At 39.3% G+C, this 9,048-nt stretch overlaps 1 protein-coding gene across 5 annotated transcripts in view; it reads left to right on the forward strand.

Annotated features, from left to right (window-relative positions):
* The window catches only part of LPP (LIM domain containing preferred translocation partner in lipoma), a 653,115-nt gene that overhangs the window by 86,465 nt on the left and 557,602 nt on the right, over positions 1-9,048 (forward strand). The window lies entirely within an intron of this gene.

Raw genomic sequence — 9,048 nt, forward strand, 5'->3', positions numbered from 1 at the left:
GATTTGTTCCAGATGTCTGCTTAGAGACACTCCCAACCCCATTTTCAGGGTGTCTCTATTCTTCTTGCTTTCAGGAATATATAGTGTTCTTAAAAATAGCACATGAGCCCGGCTGGCGTGGCTCAGTGGTTGAGCATCCACCTATGAACCAGGAGGTCACGGTTGAATTCCCGGTCAAGGCACATGCCCAGGTTGGAGGCTCAGCCCCCAGTATGGGGGTATGCAAAAGGCAGCCGATCAATGATCTCTCTCATCATTGATGTTTCTATCTCTCTCTTCCTTTTACTTCCTTTCTCTAAAGTCAACAAAACTATATTTAAAAAAATAGCACATAAAATAAGAAGGCAAGAGAGCTAAGCTCTGACCCCAGCTCTGCCATACCACTTGTGGAATTATCACAAGCATTTGCATTTATTCAACAAATGTTTCAATGATCTCTTTTTACATATCAGGTCCCAAAGATACAGAAATGTGTAAGATGCGGTTCTTACTTTCACGGATTACAGGCAGGGGTGGAGACCTGACTTCACCAATAGAACACGAGTGGCTTCTCCTTCCCAGGTCCCCCTTTTACATCTGTATGTGAAACCTTGAGCCAGGCTAGATGATGCCAGGCCCCTTCATCATTATGCACTCATTTGTGCCAAATTTGTTAAACATCCAGTAGTCACTTATCTCATTGAAAATTGACAAACACTTCACTTTTCTCCCAGTTTATGGGGGTAATGTTGACGATGAATGAGACAATATCTACAAAATGCTTTAATAAGCAAGTTGGAGAGAGACATGCTATAAGTCTGAGACATTATTATTAACGGAAAAATGAAAACAAGGACGATGTTTTCAGAGAGAGAACAGATGGCTCCTTTGTTGTGAATTTAAGCATAAAAGAGAGAGAAAAAGAGATACTTGCCATATTGTTTAGGTCCCAAATGTGAATGACTTTAAAATGCCAAAACAATCTGATTAGGAAAGTCCCATGGATTCATAATAACTCCTACACTGATCAAACTGTAATTAATATAACAAAAAAAAATGACAGGAAGAAAAATCCTAACAAGAAATGCCATGGTGACAACTGAAACAACCTAACACAAACTCCCATTTTTGCGGCAGCTCTAGAAATGTAATTTTTCCTGTCTTCAGGAGTTATACCAGACAGAGAAACAAATCAGTGGGAACTGATTTAAAATTATGTTTCTTTCTAAAGTCGCTCCGCCCCACCAAGTTATTTCAGTTTTCTATGACTCATAAAGAAAATCTCAAGGATTCATAAGAAATTGGCAGTCCCACTTTTGCTGGTGGATGATGATAGAGAAATGGTGCGACTTGGGGCAGTTTAAGTAGAGAGCAAACATCCAGGGACCCGGGGTGGTGTTGCAGAAGGCAGGATGAGTGTAGGACCTTTGAGAAACTTTTGAGAAAAGAGTTGTGAAATAGTTTCTGCCTCTCTCTTCCTTTATTTCTTAGTTTCTTATCATCTGTCTCTGCACTACACAATGTATCCTTTTGGCACAATCCTTGTCCTCCTGGTGCCTGTCACTCTTGAGTGGACCGAAAATGTGGGCTGTGAGAATGAGTCATAGGCCACTAAGCTGGGAGCATTTTAGTGCTTGACTGTCCTTCAGGTGCTACCATCTAACTGTGGTGTGACTGGGCAGAGCGACCTCAGTCTCTATGGGCCTTCGTGTTTTTTTTTTTTTTTTCCCCACTGGAAAAAGGAAGTTAAACAGAATGTTCATTCTGACACTAATCTGAGCTCAGGTCCATATCTTTTTATATATATGTCTGGTAATGGCTTTTCATTTAGGAGTGTTATGTTTACAAACAAACATGCCTCCTCCAGACAGCAATAACAAAAAGTCCACGTTGCCGAGGTGAGACCTCTTAACCATTCTCTCAGCCTCCTGCTGGAATTGTTCCTCACTCCACTGGTAGCCATCCTGCGGTGGCCAGTTCATTCACAGCCTTACAGGATGCAGGGTGGGCTTGGGGAGAAGCAGCTCTAAGAGTCTGGAGTTCTGGGTTCCAGTCCTATTTTCTTCTGCTCCTCATCATGTGGGACCTTCTCTGAGGTTTCTCCAGCTCTCATTCACTGGTTGGTCTGTGAGTCATCAAAGCATTGAGAAAATATTCTACTCTGCCCGCAAGGCCCAGAATACTCCTAGGAGGCCCTCTCATGGTGTGTTCACGTGTGTAGTCAACCAAAGGGCTCAGTATGTGACAGACAGGGGGGTATTTTGTTAAACACCTAATTCCTTCTTCCTTGAGGTAAGAAGTATAATTATTAGTTATGTAAGTGACCTTTCCATGTCATTCATGATACCCCACCTCCTTCTTTTGAGGTTTCAGGTGCACATACCTTTCCTTTGGCCTAACCACACTGCAATACCTTCTGAGTATTAGATTCGTCTTCTGCCCTGGATTGTGGACTCAGCTGTGTCCTGCTTATGTTTGAAGCCTCAGCATGTTCATTGGTAACTGATATATAGTATATGTCCAATAAATGTCAGTTGAGTGAATGCATGGTGGATGGATTATTCTTTATTTCTTCACCAGGTCCTGAGTTCCTTGAGGTCATGGACCTTATCTATTGAGTTTCTTCCTTTCACCAAGTGAAGAGATGGATCTGGAGCAGGGAAGGCACATTTAGATATAAATCGTTTAGGTTGGTCACAGTGGGTATCTTTGGAAAACCCAGCTGAAAGAGGTCATAGAGCACTTGTGGGTCTGTGATGGAGCACCAGGTGGGGTGGGTGGGTAATTGCTCCTCCTGAATGCCTCCCTGTCTGTCATATACAGATCCCTTTCCTTGGTTGTGTTAGTGATTGTTTATCTCTCATCCTTGGTCAGTTGCTAGTATCATTTTTTTCTTTTCTTTGAGTTCATCATTCAAGGCTTGAATTAGTATAAATTGTTTGCATAATTCTGTCTCATTTGATCTTAAACAGTTTGTAGGCAGGGCTAGTGTTTTCTCATAATTATTGTGTTCTACAGGGTTCTGGCCCAGAGCCATCTACAGAGAAAATGCTCAGTACATGTCTGTGGACTTGAATTTCATTCCACTGCCTTCGGCCTCCTTGCTGCCTTTCAGCCAGCTTGGTAATAATGCTACCCGAACAATGAATACTGCAAAGTGAACTTACTAATCAAATAACACAGCATGTTTCCTTCTCCAACTGCCACATTTTTGTGTGTGTGGATCAAAATAACTTTGTTTTTGGGTGTGCCTGCTTTTTAAAAAATTATATAATGGTAAACATATCATGCTACCCTACTACTCTTCGTTGTCCATGAAAGCTTCTTACTATAGCAGGAAAACAAAAAGATTAACATTTCTTGAATATAATTGTTGAAATAAATTTTCAGAGTCTTCCATTTTATTTTTTGCCTGATACCATAAAGTAGTCTGACTGGAAGAGAGGGTTTCTATTAGAATGTCCCTTGGATGATCTAAGTGCTTCTTAATCGTTTTGTCATCTTGAGCAAGTTCTTTGTCCCCTATAATCTCATTATTTCCAAAGTGAGATTGTCGAACAAGATGATCTCCACAACTTTTTTTAAATTTTTTTTATTAACATTAACTCCATGGTACCTGAGGGCTTTGGGAAAGGCAGATATTTCTAGGTATCTACTTTATTTTCTTGCCCTTTGAATGGGAATGATGACCCATAAATCTCTATAACCATAAGCCTTGGTAACTTTCAGCCTTCCACCCTGCAAGGAAGCAGACTCCCTGCAATTCATTGGACTAATTTGTTTGTGATTAATATCCTCTGCCACTTCTCACTTCCCAAACTCAGGTTTTGAAATTTTATTATAGGGAATTCTTTCCCTCTTGCACTAAGTATCTTGCTCAGAGTTCTTAACACATTTACTGACATCTAAGGCTTTTCATGAACTTTTTACAGCCTCAGGTATGAGGTTATGGCATCTCAGCTTCCTTTGCTAAAGACAGTGGACTAAGCCCAGGAGAGGAAACTCTGGCTATCTCAAGTCACCCAGATGAACTAGAATTGGAACTTTATTCATCCTATATTTGATGGCCCAGCAAGAAAGCCTCTGATCATCAGAAATTGGAGACGCATGTTCATGTGGAGTGCTGAGACCTGAGTGTGACTAAGCTCAAATCACTTGAGCAGAAAAACCTCTCTTGACCCATCTGTGAAATGGGGTAATGACCTCTTTTCTGCATATAGTTTGTCCAGACGACCTCTGGAGAGGTCTTCCTATCCTGGGTTTTGTGATTCTGTGAGCAACTAAAACCCACAACCTAGGTATTAGTTGCCAGGTACTTTGGTGGGTAAAAAAAGGTTGGGGCTATTTTTAGAGCCTTAAACTATTTATCGACTAGTTTGTAAGAGATAAATATCTTTGTAGAGCTAAGGAATAGTGTTACATATTATATAGGAAAGGTGATAAAAACTGATGTTCACATATGTAAAGTGCTTTAAAATTTATTAGTTTTTTATAGACTGCTGAAATTGGTTTGTCATTTTTTTGTTGTTGCTGTTGTGAAAACTGAATCAGGGTGAGAAATAAAACGATGTTATCAGTGTCAGTCTAAGGACACTGTGAAATAGCAGATGGATGAAGCTTTTTCTAGAAATTAGGAGCTGTAAAGGAGTTAAGAATCTTTTAGTCTAGTGGTTTGCAAACTTGTCCACCTATTAAAATCACCTGAATCACAGTGTCTTTGGGTGAGGCCAGAGCTTCAGTTTTATTTTAAAGATTCTGGGAGAACCACTGATCTACTCTAGATTTTTGATGCAATCTTGGTTGCATCTGACTCCTTGGGCTGTCCTCTGGGCTTTCATCTCCTTGACACCTGAGTAAAAACTGCTGGACAACCAAGAATTTCACCTACATCACATGAATTCACTGGACACTGTACTGAAAAGGTTCCTAATTTCTGTGGGGCCATGAAATAAATATTGTGTAAGGAAGAGAATGAGTTAATCTTTTTATGTTGAGACTTGCCTTCTTTTTATGCTTCTGAGAATGTTTAAAAATGATAGCAGGGAATATATTTCATTGCTTTAATTGTTCAGGGCCTTTTAAAAGTATGTGCAATAAAATACCATTTAAGCTAACTGACCTTTATATTTTAATGCTTTTTGGAAGAGAACAATACCTAGTATTCAGCTGCAGTATAATTTTAAATTTTATATATATATATATATTTTTTTTTTTTTTTCCTTTTTTCTAGTCAGCAGAGTCTGTTTTGGAATCATAGGGCTGAGCATTTTACCTGTTTCAGTTTAAACATCAAGTTCCATTGGGTTGATGGTTCTTGACCTGATAATGTCTAACCTTCATATCTCTTTTTATATTCCTCTCCAAACTTTTCCAGGAAGGAAACTTCAAGGCCTAATTCACTGGCTCTCTAATTTTTCCTTCTGCTGGGAAGTTCAGTGTTTAGTTGAAGGCAACCCATGTGACCGAAACCATATTCTGATTAGAGTGCTCCCTGGTCCCCACCTCCATCCGATTGGTGATATTTAACCTCAAAGGCCACTGAAGATAAAGTTTTAAATATTGATGCTACCTATAACCTTGTTAGATATAGTTCATCTTCTGACTTTAAACTTGCTCTCTAAAAGGGGAATAGTACTCGGATTGCAACTGTGATGAACTGTAATTTCAGAGGCTCAAACTGACCTACAAATTTTGTAATTGTAGCCCTGGTTACAGATCCACTGTGGCCTTGAGCATCTTAGGTGTTGTTCATGGAATATTTTTTCATGTTGTGAAATTAAAATATACAACGTTTTTTGTGTAGCTATGGAATATATGTACACATAATATTATATGGAATGAAGTAGCTTGGGCTTAATTTATTATTTTAAAATACTATTAGACAATGGAATTAATTCTTAGTTACTACATTTTTTATTTTCCTTTCTCTTTCTCGGTGTGTTTTTTTCCTTTAATTTTTTTATTATAAATGATTTCAAACATAAAAAGTTGCAAGAATAAGAATAGTCCAAATAATATCCATATGCTTTTACCCAGATTCATTTATTATTAACATTTTATCTCATTTGCATTCTGTGTATATTATGTTTATATATAATTTTAAATAAATGTTTATAAAATATATGTAATTTTTTTCTAAAGTTTTTGAGAGTAAGTTGCATTCAAAAGTTTTCATATTTATATTGACGAATTTAACAATCTTGTATTATTTCTAGACTTTGATTATAGTTATAAAGCATTTCCCAACACTATGTTCACTCCTATTATGTTCTACTACCTGCATAGTTTCATTTTTCATATTTAGATCTCTGAATCATTTGTAATTTATTCTTGTGTTTGCTGTGATGAATGGATCTAACTATCTTTTTCCAATGGTTATCTAGTGTCCCGACACGATGTATGTAATAAGAAAATTCTTTGCCTCAGTGGTTTGAGATTGTTGGTTACTTTTTAACCTACACCCTGACTATAGGTGTGAAGGAGAATGAATGATGGGAAATGGTGGACCAAGGTGATTAGAGGAAAAAGAGGTTCTGACTAGATAATGACTTAAAACAAATTAGAACCTGTCTCCTAACTTTCAACTGAGAACTCTTTTCCTTTTGCAAATCAACTTCCATTTCTCAAATTGATTAACATTTTTAACAGAAAAGGTGTTTAAAACAAAGGAAGGGTTTAGGCTTATCTGTAACCACTCCTTCACCCTGAAACAGATGATGAGAACTTGTCTGCATCCTTTTTGATGAGCACCTGTGACTGTGTCTCTTGTCTCTAGCACCTAGTCACATGCTGGTTACTCACTGTGCCCCTTCTGCCAAATGCCCTTACTGCAAAGGTGCTTTTACTTGCAGCCCATTGCTGCATTGGGTGAAAAGGGGACTCCAAAGATTTTTGGGTTTAAGGGGCTGGCTTTATAGGTCCATCATTCCCTGCCAAGTTGGGAAATATACCAAAGTCTTTTTCTCCTATATTTTGGGGAATGAAGAATTTCAAATAAATAAGTTTTCCTACCTTTGAGAGTAGATACTTAAACATTTGTTAATGTTTATAGAAAGCATAATAAACTTTTCTCTTTTCTTAAAAAGGACTCAACTGATGATAATTTAATATTGATGGCACAGCCATTATTGTGCATTTTGCAAGCTGAGTTTTCTCTGATCTGTTGATAGGTATTTCATGCAAAGGGGAGTTTTTTGGTCAGACATGTTGGGGAAATGCCAGCTTAAGCAAAGTTAGAGGTTTCCTTGCTGTGGCACTTCAGAGCTCTGAATTTGTAATTTGTCAAGTTTATTTGACCAGGAACAAACACTTGTCTCTCCCCAATTCCTATACCCATGAATAGCTTTGACACTTTGATCTGCACAGTCCACTTTATAGGGTTGTGATATTGTATCATATAGTACTAGGATTCCACATCTATACTTTTTGGTTTTATTGTTTTCTCCTAAATTCTTCTAAAGTTAAGCTCTGTGAAGGTAGGAACTATGCCTGTTTTATTCGTTACTTTAGCACAAATAGCACAATGACTGGCATATAGTAGGTGCTCATTAAATATTTCTGAGCTTGAAGTTGTTAACTCTCACTTAGCTTGTTGCAGTAATTCTGGTTTGGTTTCCCTTACAAATGTATATATTTAATAGCAGTTTGTTTTCCTTTTTAGTCTAAACAATCAGATAAACATATTTGCCAAGAATTATATATATATAGTTTCTGGCCTCTCTATAGGTGTGAGGCTTCATCATGAATCATGATCGAATACATGATTTAATCATTGGCAGCTTGTTGCCCAGGAACCGGCACATGGAATTGCCGCTGGGCGAAGCAGCTCATTCACAAGCCCATGCCTGCAGTTGGGAGCTCTACCTGCCTGCTTTTTCAGTTTAGGACTTGTACTGGAAACCACTGTTGGTTTCTTCTGTCCTAAGCTTCTTCTGTTTTTGAGTAGTTGTTCAGGATCCTATCTTTTAGGCTACTTATTATTAACCATACATGTCGACTTAGGTGGCTGTGCATGTGTGTGTGTGTGTACAGACACAGATACACACACACACACATTTCTCAGTGAGGATTGGAAGTCAAATATCTAGGTTTAATACAGGAGCTCTTTGGGAGCTCAGGAATCTGAGGCTATTAGTATTCTTTGTTTATTTTCAACATTTTATTGGTGCCCTTTTTGAGTATACAAGTAATTAATTTTTATTGTAGAAAATTTGGAGAACACAAAAACATATGAGGAACAAAATCTTGCAAGAGTGCCTATAATTCTATTACCCCAGAATACATTATCTAATCTAATAAAAGACAAATAGGGTAATTAACCATACCTCCGACACGCTTCCCATTGGCTAATCAGGGTGATATGCAAATTAACTGCCAACCAAGATTGCGGTTAATTTGCATACGTAGGCGCCAAGCCACGGGCTGAGGCTTTAGGCCTGGGTCAGGGAGGAGCCAGCCAGCGATCATTGAGCCAGCGATGATTGATGGCGGCGGTGGGGAGCTGGGGGTGCCCCAGCCCTGGCCTAAAGCCTTGGCCTGAGGCTTTAGGCCTGGGCCAAAGCGGAGCCAGCCGGTGATCCTTGATGGTGGTGCGGCTAGCCAGCGATCCTTGATGGCAGTGGTGGGGAGCTGGGGGTGCCCTAGCAATCCTTGATGGCCATGGTGACAGGGAGCTGGGGGTGCCCCAGTCCAGGGCTAATGACTCGCCAGAGGCCTTAGGCCTGGGCAAGGGCCAAATGGGCAATTGATGTGAACTACAGAGGAAACACCTTTTCTGACTGCTGATTGGTTAAGCTCCCTGTATGCCACTGGAAATATTCTTAGTAACTGGGTAATAAGAGTCCAAATAGGTGATCTGTTTTTTGTTTTTTTTTTTTTACCATACTCCTGGAGAAAAAAAGGAAGATCTGCTGCTGGAGGTATAAGAAATGTCATATCCTGCTCTAGCCGGGTTGGCTCAGTGGATAATGCCTCGGGCTGCCCAACGCAGATTCTGGGTTAAATTCTGACCAAGGGCATGTACCTAGGTTGCAGGCTCCTCCCTGGCCTGGGCCCAGGTCCGGGCTCCTG

Source organism: Myotis davidii, unplaced genomic scaffold, assembly GCF_000327345.1.
Source record: "Myotis davidii unplaced genomic scaffold, ASM32734v1 scaffold41, whole genome shotgun sequence".
Lineage (NCBI taxonomy): Eukaryota > Metazoa > Chordata > Mammalia > Chiroptera > Vespertilionidae > Myotis > Myotis davidii.